At 39.4% G+C, this 16,015-nt stretch overlaps 1 pseudogene; it reads left to right on the top strand.

Moving 5' to 3' along the window:
• LOC102191720 overlaps positions 1–14,540 on the top strand; it is a 104,274-nt pseudogene extending 89,734 nt beyond the window's left edge.

Raw genomic sequence — 16,015 nt, 5'->3', positions numbered from 1 at the left:
GAACTTCCAGATGTTCAAGCTGGTTTTAGAAAAGGCAGAGGAACCAGAGATCAAATTGCCAACATCCACTGGATCATGGAAAAAGCAAGAGAGTTCCAGAAAAACATCTACTTCTGCTTGATTGACTATGCCGAAGCCTTTGACTGTGTGGATCACAATAAACTGTGGAAAATTCTGAAAGAGATGGGAATACAGACCACCTGACCTGCCTCTTGAGAAATCTGTATGCAGGTCAGGAAGCAACTGTTAGAACTGGACATGGAACAACACACTGGTTCCAAGTAGGAAAAGGAGTGCATCAAGGCTGTATATTGTCACCCTGCTTATTTAACTTCTATGCAGAGTGCATCATGAGAAACACTGGGCTGGAAGAAGCACAAGCTCGAATCAAGATTGCCGGGAGAAATATCAATAACCTCAGATATGCAGATGACACCACTCTTATGGCAGAAAGTGAAGAGGAACTCAAAAGCCTCTTGATGAAAGTGAAAGAGAAGAGTGACAAAGTTGGCCTAAAGCTCAACATACAGAAAATGAAGATCATGGCATCCGGTCCCATCACTTTTTGGGAAATAGATGGGGAAACAGTGGAAACAGTGTCAGACTTTTTTTGAGGGGGTACCATCACTGCAGATGGTGACTGCAGCCATGAAATTAAAAGATGCTTACTCCTTGGAAGAAAAGTTATGACCAACCTAGATAGTATATTCAAAAGCAGAGGCATCACTGTGCAAACTAAGGTCCATCTAGTCAAGGCTATGGTTTTTCCTGTGGTCATGTATGGATGTGAGAGTTGGACTGTGAAGAAGGCTGAGCGCCGAAGAATTGATGCTTTTGAACTGTGGTGTTGGAGAAGACTCTTGAGAGTCCCTTGGACTGCAAGGAGATCCAACCAGTCCATTCTGAAGGAGATCAACCCTGGGATTTCTTTGGAAGGAATGATGCTAAAGCTGAAGCTCCAGTACTTTGGCCACCTCATGCGAAGAGTTGACTCATTGGAAAAGACTGTGATGCTGGGAGGGATTGGGGGCAGGAAGAGAAGGGGATGACCCAGGATGAGATGGCTGGATGGCATCACTGACTCGATGGATATGAGTTTGAATGAACTCCAAGTGTTGGTGATGGACAGGGAGGCCTGGCGTGCTGCGATTCATGGGGTCGCAAAGGATCGGACACGACTGAGTGACTGAACTGAACTGAACTGAACTGAACTGACGATATATCAAATCCAATAATTTGCATAAGAGCACTTTATAAGCCATACATTTCTGTAACATTTACCTTTTGATGTCTCCAAGTGACAATTCTCTATGCATCAATCTAACACCTAGAAAATAACAGACTCTTCATAAACTGTGTTGAATTACATCCAAGTCACAAGCATTCTACATTAGCTAGGCTAGTGACCATGACAACATAAAGGCGCTGGAACATCTGAATGAACAAGATGTGAGACTAGCAGGTGTTTCTTCTCTCTCCACTTGATGGCGGCATCACCCAAGTGCAGTATCAAGAAGCTACACAAGGGGGCTCCCCTGCATTTTCCCAATGAAGTCTGTAAAAACATCCTTCACCACCCTGAGTTGTTCTGAGTTCTCCAAGTATTGTTTACTTTCTTTTGAAACAAGACCATAGAGAAACACGAAACAAGCCAGAAGCCTGGAAACAACACCTTTTATTTATATCAAACCACTGTCTGAGATTTCCTGTTTTTCTTAGTCCTTCAAAGAGCTGACAGGGAAAATTATCAGTCCTCTTTCTGAAAGGATTTAGAAACTGTAGGACAGTCTGTCATTCAACTGAGGACTACAAAGAATTATTTATTATCAATTATTATTGATACCAGATTGAGCTAAATAGAATACAAACCTAATAATGAAAACATTTAACTACCGTGTTCTGAGGAAGATCCAGCAAACAGTAGAGGGGGGGGAAAACCAAATAAGTAAAAGTACATTTGTTGCTTTTCTTCTTAAACAAAAAAAAAAGCTATAAGTTGTAATACAAATAGACCTAGATAAAGAATCAAGAGCTGGTTTTAATGCTAGATTTACTTCCAACTTTGGCTACTTGTATCATCTTTAAATTTCAATGTTTTCACACTGAAAGGAGGTTTTAGGGTGATGCTCTTTTTAAAAATCAACTTTGATAATATATTACTTGTATATGCAAAGTACCATTTTAGGTATAATTTGATGAGTTCTGAAAACATGATAGTCCTGTAACCACCACCATTATCACGATATAGAGTATTTCATTTTCATCACCACAAAACCCGACTTAGATAGCATATTACAAAGCAGAGACATTGCTTTGCCAACAAAGGTCCACCTAGTCAAAGCTATGGTTTTTCCAGTGGTCATGTATGGATGTGAGAGTTGGGCTAGAAAGAAAGCTGAGCACGGAAGAACTGATGCTTTAGAACTGCATTGTTGGAGAAGACTCTTGAGGATCCCTTGGACTGCAGGGAGATCCAGCCAGTCAATCCTAAAGGAAATCAGTCCTGAATACTCATTAGAAGGACTGATGCTGAAGCTGAAACTCCAATACTCTGACCACCTGATGTGAAGAACTGACTCATTGGAAAAGACTCTGATGCTGGGAAAGATTGAAGGCAGGGGAAGGGGATGACAGAGGATGAGATGGTTGGATGGCATCACTGACTCGATGGACATGAGTTTGAGTAAGATCTGGGAGTTGATGATGGAGCTGATGTGCTTCAATCCATGGGGTCACAAAGAGTCGGTCAAGACCAAGTGACTGAACTGAACTGAACTTGACAGACAATCTCCTTCCCTTCTGCCGGGCCCGTGGAAAACATATATCTGATTTTTGTCAATGCAGCTTTGCCTTTTCAAAAATTTCATGCCTGGCTTCTTCTATTTAGCATAATGTTTTTGAAATTCATCAGTGTTGTACATATCAGTAACTTGCTTATTAATTGCTGAATTGCATGCCCTTTTATGAATATATCACAGTTTTCATCTGTTTGTCAATTGAATATTTTGGGTTGTTCTCAGGTGTTTTTTTTAACCTTTATTAATGAGTCTACTGTGAACACTCATGCAACAAGTCTTCGCGTGAACATATGTTTTCATTTCTTTTGGGTGTACATGCAGTAAGTGGGATTTCTGAGTTAGACAGTAGGTGCACTTTTAAGTTTATAAGGAATTGCAAACTGTTTTCTAAAGTGCCTATACCATTTCTTGTTCCCACTGGCAATTGTAGACAATCTAGTTGTTCCACATACTTTTTAACAGTTTTTATTGTCAGTCCTTTCATTTTGGCCATTCTGTTGTCCTTTCAGGGCTTGGGAGTGGCCTCTTGTCTAGCACTCAGAAATGAGTTGTCCAAGGAGACACATAAGCTGACAAGCAAAAGACTTCATTGGGAGAGGACACCTGGGTGGAGAGCAGCAGGGTAAGAGAACCCAGGGGAATGCTTTGCCATGTGGCTCTCAGTGTCAGGTTTTACTGTAATGGAATTAGCTTGTAGGTAGTCTCTGGCCAATATCTCACTTGGCCCATATATGGTGACTCAAGGTCCTTCCTGGTGGCACGTGCATCTCTCAGTCAAGATGGATTCCAGCATGAGGGCTTCAGGAAGGCTGGCAAGACATTTTGTCTCCTACCTCCTCAGTTGGGCCCCTCCTAAACTCTCTGGATCACCAGTCACTGTGTTCTCTATCAGGACCTCCTGTCATGAGACAACTCAGGCAAGCAGTTATCACTGTGCCTGGCCAAGGCAGGCAGTTTCAGTCAATGGTTCTCTAACAATTCTAGTGGGTGAGTAGATGTCTCTAATAGTTACTTTAACTGGCATTTCTCCAATCAGTAATGATATTAAGCATTTTTTTAAAATTTATTTGTCCTTCATATATCCTTTTTGGTTAAAGAAAAGATCTTTAAATCTTTTGTCCATTTAAAAAATTGAGTTGTCTTTTTACTATGGAATGCCTTGCATATCCTGGATAAATGTCATTATGAGACAGATTTTTTTTCCAATATTTTAACCCAACTTGTGGCTTGTTTTTATAGCTTCGTTTAAAGAGAAGCCACTGGTATGTGTGTCAACAGTCAACTTCTTTGGATCTAAATTTCATCACACTTGAAATGAGGTCTTTTGGTAAATGTTCTTTTTTTTTTTAATAATGATTTGAGGTATATTCTGCAGACCATAAAATTTACCCTTTTACAGTGTGCAACTCTGTGGTTCTTAGTAGATTTACAGAGTTGTGCAATTATTGAAACTGAATGGGATCCTTTGGAGCCCTTCTGGGCACAAAAGCCTTTTCCATCCCAGTTTCTTGTTTACAGGATAAAGGCTTCAGCCTCCTCAGTTCAGTTCAGTCACTCAGTGTGTCTGACTCTTTGAGACCCCATGGGCTGCAGCACAGCAGGGGGTCAACCTCCTAGATCTCCTTGAACTTCAAAGAGCTGATTCAAACATTTGTTAATCAGGGAAGTAAAGGAATGCAGAAACAAAGGAGGAACAATCAAGAAACTATAGTGCAGCAATTAAAGCAGGATCCTGGTTCCTATTAAAGGAATATGCAATGTCTTTGAGCCAAGAACTAAGGCTCTCATCTTAGGTGGAAGGTGGTAACTTTGGGCTGAGTAGAAGATTCCTAGAACACTGCTCTGTTACCTCACCATCAGTGAATCAGAAGACAGTCACATATGGGGCTTTCCTGGTGGTCCAGTGGCTAAAACTTCATGCTCCTAATGCAGGAGGCCCGAGTTCAATCCCTGGTCAGGGAACTAGATCCCACATGCTGCAACTAAATATCTTGTATGCTGCATCAAAGATGCCACTTGTCACAATTAAGATCTGGCACACCCAAATAAGTAAAATAAAAAAAATTTTTTTGTAAAAAGACAGTTATATACCCTACAGCCCTCACCCCAAATTTTGCTTATAAAATGTTCTCCCAGAACAGACCCATCACAAGCACAGAAATTGAAAGTGTAATCAGAAATCTTCCAACAAACAAAAGCCCAGGACCAGGCAGCTTCACAGCTGAATTCTACCAAAAATTTAGAGAAGAGCTAACACTTATCCTACTCAAACTCTTCCAGAAAATTGCAGAGGAAGGCAAACTTCCAAACTCATTCTATGAGGCCACCATCACCCTAATACCAAACCTGACAAAGATGTCACAAAAAAGAAAAATACAGGCCAATATCACTGATGAACAGAGATGCAAAGATCATTAACAAAATTCTAGCAAACAATATCCAAAAACATATTAAAAAGATCATACATCATGACCAAGTGGGCTTTATCCCAGGAATGCAAGGATTCTTCAGTATCTGCAAATCAATCAATGTAATACACTACATTAACAAATTGAAAAATAAAAACCATATGATTATCTCAATAGATGCAGAGAAAGCCTTTGACAAAATTCAACATCCTTTATGAAAAAAACCCTCCAGAAAGCAGGAACAGAAGGAACATACCTCAATGTAATAAAAGCTATATACAACAAACCCACAGCAAACATTATCCTCAATGGTGAAAAATTGAAAGCATTTCCCCTAAAGTCAGGAACAAGACAAGGGTGTCAACTCTCACCACCACTATTCAACATAGTTTTGGAAGTTTTGGCCACAGCAATCAGAGCAGAAAAAGAAATAAAAGGAATCCAGATTGGAAAAGAAGAAGTAAAACTCTCACTGTTTGCAGATGACATGATCCTCTACATAGAAAACCCTAAAGACTCCACCAGAAAATTACTAGAGCTAATCAATGAATATAGTAAAGTTGCAGGATATAAAATCAACACACAGAAATCCCTTGCATTCCTATACACTAATAATGAGAAAATAGAGAAATTAAGAAAACAATTCCATTCACCATTGCAATGAAAAGAATAAAATACTTAGGAATATATCTACCTAAAGAAATTAAAGACCTATATATAGAAAACTATAAAACACTAGTGAAAGAAATCAAAGAAGACACAAATAGATGGAGAAATATACCATGTCCATGGATCGGAAGAATCAATATAGTGAAAATGAGTATACTACCCAAAGCAATCTATAGATTCAATGCAATCCCTATCAAGCTACCAACGGTATTTTTCACAGAGCTAGAACAAATAATTTCACAATTTGTATGGAAATACAAAAAAACCTCAAATAGCCAAAGCAAACTTGAGAAAGAAGAATGGAACTGGAGGAATCAACCTGCCTGACTTCAGGCTCTACTACAAAGCCACAGTCATCAAGACAGTATGATACTGGCACAAAGACAGAAATATAGATCAATGGAACAAAATAGAAAGCCCAGAGATAAATCCACACACCTACGGACACCTTATCTTTGACAAAGGAGACAAGAATATACGAGAAAAGACACTCTCTTTAACAAGTGGTGCTGGGAAAACTGGTCAACCACTTGTAAAAGAATGAAACTAGATCACTTTCTAACACCATACACAAAAATAAACTCAAAATGGATTAAAGACCTAAACATAAGACCAGAAACTATAACTGCTAGAGGAGAACGTAGGCAAAACACTCTCCAACATAAACCACAGAAGGATTCTCTATGACCCACCTCCCAGAATGTTGGAAATAAAAGCAAAAATAAACAAATGGGACCTAATTAAAATTAAAAGCTTCTGCACAACAAAGGAAACTATAAGCAAGGTGAAAAGACAGCTTTCAGAATGAGAGAAAATAGTAGCAAACGAAGCAACAGACAAAGAATTAATCTCCAAAATATACAAGCAACTCCTGCAGCTCAATTCCAGAAAAATAAACGACCCAATCAAAAAGTGGGCCAAAGAAATAAACAGACATTTCTCCAAAGAAGACATACAGATGGCTAACAAACATATGAAAAGATGTTCAATATCACTCATTATCCGAGAAATGCAAATCAAAACCACAATAAGGTATCATTACATGCCAGTCAGAATGGCTGCTATCCAAAAGTCTAAAAGCAATAAATGCTGGTGAGGGTGTGGAGAAAAGGGAACACTCTTACCCTGTTGGTGGGAATGCAAACTAGTACAGCCACTATGGAGAACAGTGTGGAGGTTCCTTAAAAAATTGGAAATAGAACTGCATTATGACCCAGCAATCCCACTGCTGGGCATACACACCAAGGAAACCAGAATTTGAAAGAGACACATGTACCCCAATGCTCATCACAGCACTGTTTATAATAGCCAGGACATGGAAGCAACCTAGATGTCCATCAGCAGACGGATGGATAAGAGAGCTGTGGTACATATACACAATGGAGTATTACCCAGCCATTAAAAAGAATACATTTGAATCAGTTCTAATGAGGTGGATGAAACTGGAGCCTATTATACAGAGTGTAGTAAGCCAGAAAGAAAAACACTAATACGGTATACTAAAGCATATATATGGAATTTAGAAAGATGGTAACAATAACCTTGTATGTGAGACAGCAAAAGGGACACATATAGAACAGTCTTTTGGACTCTGTGGGAGAGGGCAAGGGCAGGATCATATGGGAGAATAGCATTGAAACATGTAAATTATCATATGTGAAACTAATCGCCAGTATAGGCTCGATGCATGATACAGGGTGCTCAGGGCTGGTGCACTGGGATGACCCAGAGGAATGGGATGGGGAGAGAGGTGGGAGGGGGTTCAGGATGGGGAACACATGTACACCCATGGCAGATTCATGTCAGTGTATGGCAAAACCAATACAATATTATAAAGTGAAAAATAAATAAATAAATAAAACTGAAATGAAAAAAAAAAATGTTCTCCCAGAAAACCATCAGGGAGTTCAGGTGTTTGAGCATGAGCTACCTGTCCTCCTTTCTTGGCCCTGTGATAAACTTTTCTCTGCTTCGGACTCCAAACTTTTGGTTTACCTGCCTTGCTATGAGTTGGGAACAAGAAATTGCATTCAGTAACACTATCAGTTCCGGTCAGTCGCTTAGTCATGTCCGATTCTTTGTGACTCCATGGACTGCAGCACACTAGGCCTCTCTGTCCATCACTAACTCCTGGAGTTTACCCAAACTCATGTCCATTGAGTCAGTGATGTCATCCAACCATCTCATCCTCTGTCGTCCCCTCTCCTCCCGCCTTCAATCTTTCCCAACATCAGGGTCTTTTCAAATGAGTCAGCTCTTGGCCTCAGGTGGCCGAAGTATTGGAGTTTCATCTTCAACATAAGTCCTTCCAATGAACACCCAGGACTGATCTTCTTTAGGATCAGTCCTGAAGTGGTGAAAGTCCTAAAGTCCTAAAGTGGTAACACTATCACCACTTTGTAATTTCATAACCCCCAAAAGAAACTCTCTCCTTATTAGCAGTCATCCTCCTTTTCCCAGCACCTGACAACCATTAATCTAAGTTCTTTCTCAATGAATTAACCAATTCTGGGCATTTCATATAAAAGGAGTTAAATGATACTTGGTAAGCTGTGTCTAGCTTGTTTCATTAGCATAATGTTTTCAAGGTTCATCTATGTTGTAACATATACTAGTGCTTAATTTATTTTTATTGCTAATATATAAATATACTACAGTTGATGGATATTTAGATCATTTTGACTTTTTACTTTTTATGAATGACAAATCTTACGAACATTTGTGTGCAAGTTTTTGAGTGCACATGTTTTCAGTCCTCTTAGGTATATACCTAGGAGGAGGATTTCTGGGTCATTCAACTGTATATTTAATATTTTAAGGTAATGCAATATTGTGTTCCAAAGTGCACCTTACATTTCCATCAACAAGGTATGAGAATCCAATTTCTCCATGTTTTCACTCTTTTTTCCCTACCAATATTTATTTATCTAAATAACTTTCTGCATTATTTATTGAAATCTTTTTTTTCCTTTGCTAATTCTTAGTGATCATTTTTTTAAAAAATATTCATTCTATGGTATACAATGGTATTTCAGTTGCTGTTTTGATTTGCATTTCCCTAATGATTTTGATTTGCATTTCATCTAGTCAAGGCTATGGTTTTTCCAGTGGTCATGTATGGATGTGAGAGTTGGACTATAAAAAAAGCTGAGTGCTGAAGAATTGATGCTTTTGAACTGTGGTGTTGGAGAAGACTCTTGAGAGTCCCTTGGACTGCAAGGAGATCCAACCAGCCCATCCTAAAGGAGATCAGTCCAGGGTGTTCATTGAAAGGACTGATGCTGAAGCTGAAACTCCAATACTTTGGCCACCTCATGCAAAGAGTTGACTCATTGGAAAAGACCCTGATGCTGGGTGGGATTGGGAGCAGGAGGAGAAAGGGATGACAGAAGATGAGATGGCTAGATGGCATCACTGACTCGATGGACATGAGTCTTGGTAAACTCCAGGAGTTGGTGATGAACAGGGAGGCCTGGCATGCTGTGATTCATGGGGTTGCAAAGAGTTGGACACGACTGAGTGACTGAACTGGACTGAATGGAGAAGACTCTTGAGAGTCCCTTGGACTGCAAGGAGATCTAACCAGTCAATCCTAAAGGAAATCAGTCTTGAATATTCTTTGGAAGGACTGATACTGAGCTGAAACTCCAATACTTTGGCCACCTAATGCAAAGAAAACTGACTCATTGGAAAAGACCCTGATCCTGGGAAAGATTGAAGGTGGAAGAAGGGGACAACAGACAATGAGATAGTTAGATGGCATCATCGACACAATGGACATGAGTTTGAGTAAACTCTGGGAGTTGGTGGTGGACAGGGAAGCCTGGCATGCTGAAGTCCATGGGGTCACAAAGAATCAGACATGACTGAGTGACTGAACTAAACTGAATGACTAACGATGTTGAACATATATTCATGTGCTTATTGGTCGTTTGCATATCCTCCTTGAAGAAGTGTCTATTAAGCCTTCAATTTAAAGGATTTTAGCCCATTTAAAAATTGGGTTGTCTTTCTGTTGTTGAGTTGTAAGAGTTTTTAATATACTTTGAATATAACTCCTTTATTTAATATGTAATTTCTAAATATTTTCCCCTATCCTGTAGATTTTCTTTTCACTTTCTGGATGGTATCCTTTGGCACAAAAGTTTTACTTTTGATGAAGTTCAATTTAACTTTTTTCCTTTGGTTGCTTGTGCTTTGGGTGTCATAGTTAAGAAACCATTGCCTAATTAAAAGTCACAAAGACTTATTTCTATGTTTTCTTCTAAGAGCTTTGTGATTTTAGTTGTTAAATTTAGTTCTTTGGTCTGTTTGAGTTGAATTTTGTATGTGATGTGAGTAGGAATCCAATCTCATTCTTTTGTATGTGGATACTCAATTGTCCCAATATCATTTATTAAAAGTACTATTATTTCTCCATTGAACTGTCTTGGCATCCTTGTCAAAGAACAATTGACCATACACAGTGTGGTACTTGCATAAACACACACACACACACACACACACACACACATATACATACATGAATGGAATAAAATAAAAAGTCAAGAAATAAACTATTTGCATATGTGGTCCAATGATTTTTAACAAGAGTGCCAAGACAATTCAATGGGAAAAGGACAGCTGTTTTGCAAATGGTACTGGAAAACCTGGATGCTTGGGTGCTAAGTCACTTTAGTCATGTCCAACTCTCTGGGACCCTATAGATTGTAGCCCAACATGCTTCTCTGTCCATAGGATTCTCCAGGCAAGAATACTGGAATGGATTGCCATGCCCTCCTCCAGGGGATCTTCCCAATCCAGGGATTGAACCCATGTCTCTTACTCCTGAATTGGCAAGGGGTTCTTTATTACTTGGAGAAGACAATGGCACCCCACTCCAGTACTCTTGCCTGGAAAATCCCATGGACGGGAGAGCCTGGTGGGCTGCCATCTATGGGGTCACACAGAGTCAGACACGACTGAGCGCATTCTCTTTCCCTTTTCACTTTCATGCATTGGAGAAGGAAATGGCAACCCACTCCACTGTTCTTGCCTGGAGAATCCCAGGGACAGGGGAGCCTGATAGGCTGCTGTCTATGGGGTCACACAGGGTCAGACACGACTAAAGCGACTTAGCATCTTTATTACTAGTGCCACCTGGGAAGCCCAGCAAAAGTGGATATTCACATGCAAAAGAAATGGACTTTAGTCTAACATGGCATACCAAAATTACCTCAAAATGGATCAAAACCTCAAACGTAAGACCTAAAAATATAAAACACTTAGGAGGAAAAATAGGACAAAAGCTATACAATATTGGATTTAGCAATGATTTCCTAGATGCACCACGAAAGGCACAGGTGACAAAATAAAAAATGGACAAATTATGCTTTATGAAAATTTAAAAATTTTGTGCATCAAAAAATACTGTCATGTTTCCCTGGTAGCTAGCTGGTAAAGAATCCACCTGCCAATGTTGGAGTCACGGATTCCATTCCTGATCCAAGAAGATCTCACAAGCCAAGAAGCAACTAAGCCTGTGCACCACAAGTTTTGAGCCTATACTCTAGAGCCCGGAAGCAGCAACTAATAAGCCTGTGCACCAATATTACTAAAGCCTGTGCGCCCTAGAGCCTGTGTTCCACCGCAAGAGAAGCCACAGCAATGAGAAACCCAAGCACCACAACTAGAGAGGAGCTCCCATTCACCACAACTAGAGAAAAGCCTGTGAAGCAATGAAGACTCACACAGCCAAAATAATAATAATAAATAAAATATTTTAAAAAAAACTGTCAATAAAATAAAAGGGCAACTCACAGGATAAAGGAAAATATTTACAAAGCATATATATGATAAGCAATTAATTTTCAGAGTATACAGAGAACTCTTAAAACTTAATAAAAACAAAAACAAACTGACTAAAAATTTGGCAAAGGACTGAAACAGACATTTCGCCAAAGAAAACATATAAATGGCCAACAAGGGGGAATTCCCTGGTGGTCCAGTGGTTCGAACTCCATGCTTTCACTGCAGGAGCAACTAAGTTGCTCTGATGGGGAACTAAGATCCTCCATAGCTGTGCAGTGCAGTCAGAAAAAAAAAAATAGGTTGTCTATAAATGGTCAATAAGCAAATGAAGCATGCTCAACATCACTAATCATTAGGAAAATGCAAATCAAAACTATAATGACATACATCCATTAGGATGGGTCCTACCAAAAAAGAAAAAAGAAAGACCAAAAATAACATGTTAATGGGGATGTGGAGAAACTAGAATCCTTGTATGTTGTTGGTGGGAAAGTAAAATGGTACAGCCACTATGGAAAAGAGTATGGCAGCTCCTTAAAAATACAGTTACCGTATGATCTAACATTCCACTTCAGGGTATATGCCCAAAAGAATTGGAAGCAAAGACTCAAATAGACCTTTATACACCCATGTTCATAGCAGTTTTATTCACAATAGCTCAAACATGGAAGCAATCTATGTGTTCATCATTGGTGAGTGAATGGTAAAATGTGGTATAAACATACAATAACATACTATTCAGCCTTAAAAAGGAAGGAAATTCTGACATGCTACAACATGGATAAACCTTGAGGATATTATGGTGATTGAAATGAACCAGTCACAAAAAGACAAATACTGCATGTTTCTATTTATATGAAGTAGGTTTTAGAGTAGTCAAAATCTAGACAGAGAAAGTAGAATTGTGGTTGTCAGGGATTGGGGAAAGAGGTTATTGTTTAATGGGTATAGAGTTTCAGCTTTATGAGATTAAAAGTTATGAAGATGAATGATGGTGATGGTTGTACCACATTATGAATATATTTAATACCACAGAAAGGTACACTTAAAAATGATTAAGATGGAAAATTGTCAGTTATGACACTTTATCTCAACAAAACTTAAAAAAAATCAACAGTCCTAGACAGTTTCAATCCCTGGTCTGAGAGGATTCTGCATGCCATAGAGCAAGTAAGCCCATGTGCCACAAATATTGAGCCTGGGCTCTAGAGCCAGACAGCTGCAATTCCTGAAGCATGGGTGCCTAGAGCCTGTGCTCTGCAACAAGAGAAAGCATGGCAATGAGAGGACCGAGCACTGCAATGGAGAGTGGCTCACACTAGCCATGATTAGAGAAAGCCTGTGGGCAGCAAAGAAGACCCAGCACAACCAAAAACAACAGATCGTTGGTTTATTATTAATAACAAATTACTAATTAATTAATTTAAAATCAACTGATAATAAAAGTTTATTTGGGGACTCTCAGTTCTATCCTACTGATCTTTATGTCTTATGCTGCTACTGCACTGCCTTGATTAGCTTTTTAGTACATTTCGAATCATGACGTGTAAGTCCTCCAACTTTGTGCTTCAGAGTTGCTCTGACTAAGAAAGCAGCTGTGTTTCTTTCAACTATGTGTTCTATGAGAGAAATATTTAAAGAACATTTATAATATATGAAAAACACACATACACATCTAATGTAATCCTCATAAAAATCATATAAGGTAATATTATGACTTTATTAATTAAGCAATCATATTTTTATCATCTGTTCTGTATCAGACATTATGGATGCAAGACACTGGGGCTGTAGACAGATAGGCAACATGATCTCTGTTCAGGTTTAGGTCACTCTCTCAAATTGGAATGCAGTTCTCTTGACTCCAAGTCCCCAAATAGTTTCACTGCAAAAAGATTAATTCCTTCTGGAGTTCTCAAACATCTTCTGTAGTTTCTCTCTGGCCTGAGCTGGATAAGTGGCCACCTGAATGGCATGAGAACCAAGGTAAATCCTGGATCTTATAGCCTTCTCATTCAACCATGTGTTCATTTAAAGAATATTCAGGGCCTACTGTATGCCAAGGATTAGTGATATAATCAAGAAGAGACAATGTCACCGCCTTCGTGAATCTTACTTTCTTGCACAATAGACATGTAACAAGAAATTTCACAAATAACAAGATAATTACAGCGAATAATTGCAGGTTTCTGTAAAGGAAGGAAAGTCTGCAGAAATTAAGAATATCAGAGATAACTACCATTGATGGGGGGTTTACAGAAAACCTCACTTTAAAGACCTAAAATTTTGTCAAGGGATGAAGAATAAGAGAGAAATGGCCTTATCAAAAGCATTTCAAGCAAAGAAAGTATAACAGCAGAGTCCCTGAGGCAGGAAAAGAGCTAGGTGTAGCCTGGGAACTGACAGAAAGCCAATGAGATTAGAGTATACTAAGCAAAGAGCACAGTGATACTGAGAGGTAATCAGGTAGTGCTTACAGGGCATTGGAGGGCACCCAAGAACCGAGTTATCCAGCTATCCAGTTATTCGAGACAAGAGTCACATCCTGACAGCTCTTGTCCTGGTGTGCTAGAGTCCTTGGGGAAAATCTGCTGCTCTCAGTTCACTGGTGAGGGCGATCATTGCCCCCAGGAGTGCCCAGACCAGATACATGCCCTCGCTGCCTCCAAGATGGAGTGGATTGGCTGCATCTTTTTTCATACTCTTGGCCATGGTGCATTATAAACCCTTTTCTCTATTCTTCTAGGGTTACTACCAAGTTTTGGGCAAGGGAAAGCTCCCAAAGCAGCCTGTCATCGTGAAGCCCAAATTCTTCAGCAGAAGAGCTGAGGAGAAGATTGAGGGTGTAGGTGGGGCTTATGGCCTTGTGGCTTGAAGCCACATGCTGGGAAATTCATTAAATGTTAACAAGTGCTTTCTTAAAAAACAAACAAACAAACAAACAAAATCTGTTAGCCAAAGTACGATTAGGAGCCACTGAAGGATTTTAAACCAAAGGATGTTGTGATCTGATTTATATTTTTAAAAGCTTACTCCTACCATGTATATAGAATGGATTGGGTATATAAGTAAACAAGGTTAAAATCTTAAAGTTCATGAAGTTCAGCTAGAAGGCTATTGCAGCTGTCAAAATGAAAAAAAGCTTTCTTAGACTAGGATGGTACTGGTGGAGATACATGGAGAGAAGTGAAAATATTCTAGATGTATTTTGGAAATGAAAATAACAGGTTGATGCTCAAGTTTTTGGCTTTAATAACTGTATGGTGGCATCATATGCTGAAATGGGGAAGATTACAAGTAGAGAATATATAGGTTTTAAAAGATCATCCATAATTGCACCTTAGACATGTTGAGTTTGAAACAATTATGAGACATTCAAAAAGCTTGTAGATAAGGATCAGGCCCTTCCTGCAAGGAAAGCAGCTGAGGAAGAAAGCTTACTGTCAAAGGAAGTCTGACTTCCAGGGCCCTGGAGCAGGTGTCAGATGAAGGAGACCATTATCCTGAGACCAAAGAGATAAGAACCAAGAACTAATAGCGCTATTGCAGCTCATCTTAGAAAATATTCATTGGAAGTCCATAGAAATCACCATGAGGCTTGTTGTTGTTGCTAAGTCGTGTCCGATTCTTTGCAACCCCAGGGACTGCAGCACACCAGGCTTCTCTGTCCTCCAATATCTCCCAGAGTTTGCTTGGATTTATGCCCATTGAATCAGTGATGCTATCCAACCATCTCATCCTCTGCTGCCCCTTTCTCTTTTTGCCTTCAGTCTTCCCAGCATCAGAGTCTTTTCCAATGTGTTGGCTCTTCACATCATATGGACAAAGTTTTGGAGCTTCAGCTTCAGCTTCAGCCCTTTCAGTGAATATTTAGGGTTGATTTCCTTTGGGGTTGACTGATTTGATCTCTTTGCAGTCCGAGGGACTCTCAAGAGTTTTCCTCAGAACCACAATTCAAGAGCATCAATTTTTTGGTGCTCAGCCTTTTTTATGGTCCTACTCTCACATCCATACATGACTACTGGAAAAACTGTTGCTTTGACTATAGAGACCTTTGTTGGCAAAGTGATGTCTCTGCTTTTTTAATATGCTGTCTTGGTTGGTCATAGCTTTCCTTCCAAGGAGCAAGTGTCTTTTAATTTCTTGACTGCAGTCATTGTCTGCAGTGCTTTTGGAGCCCCCAAAATAAAACCTGCCACTGCTTTCACTTTTCCCGCTTCTATTTGCCATAAAGGGATGGGACCAGATACCATAACCTTAGTTTTTTGACTGTTGAGTTTTAAGCCAGCTTTTTCATTCTCCTCTTTCACTCTCATCAAGAGGCTCTTTAGTTCCTCTTCACTTTTTGCC

Source organism: Capra hircus, chromosome 15, assembly GCF_001704415.2.
Source record: "Capra hircus breed San Clemente chromosome 15, ASM170441v1, whole genome shotgun sequence".
Classification (NCBI taxonomy): Eukaryota; Metazoa; Chordata; class Mammalia; order Artiodactyla; family Bovidae; genus Capra; species Capra hircus.
The sequence above is the reverse complement of the archived record's forward strand: the minus strand, read 5'-3'. Positions and strand labels throughout refer to the sequence as shown.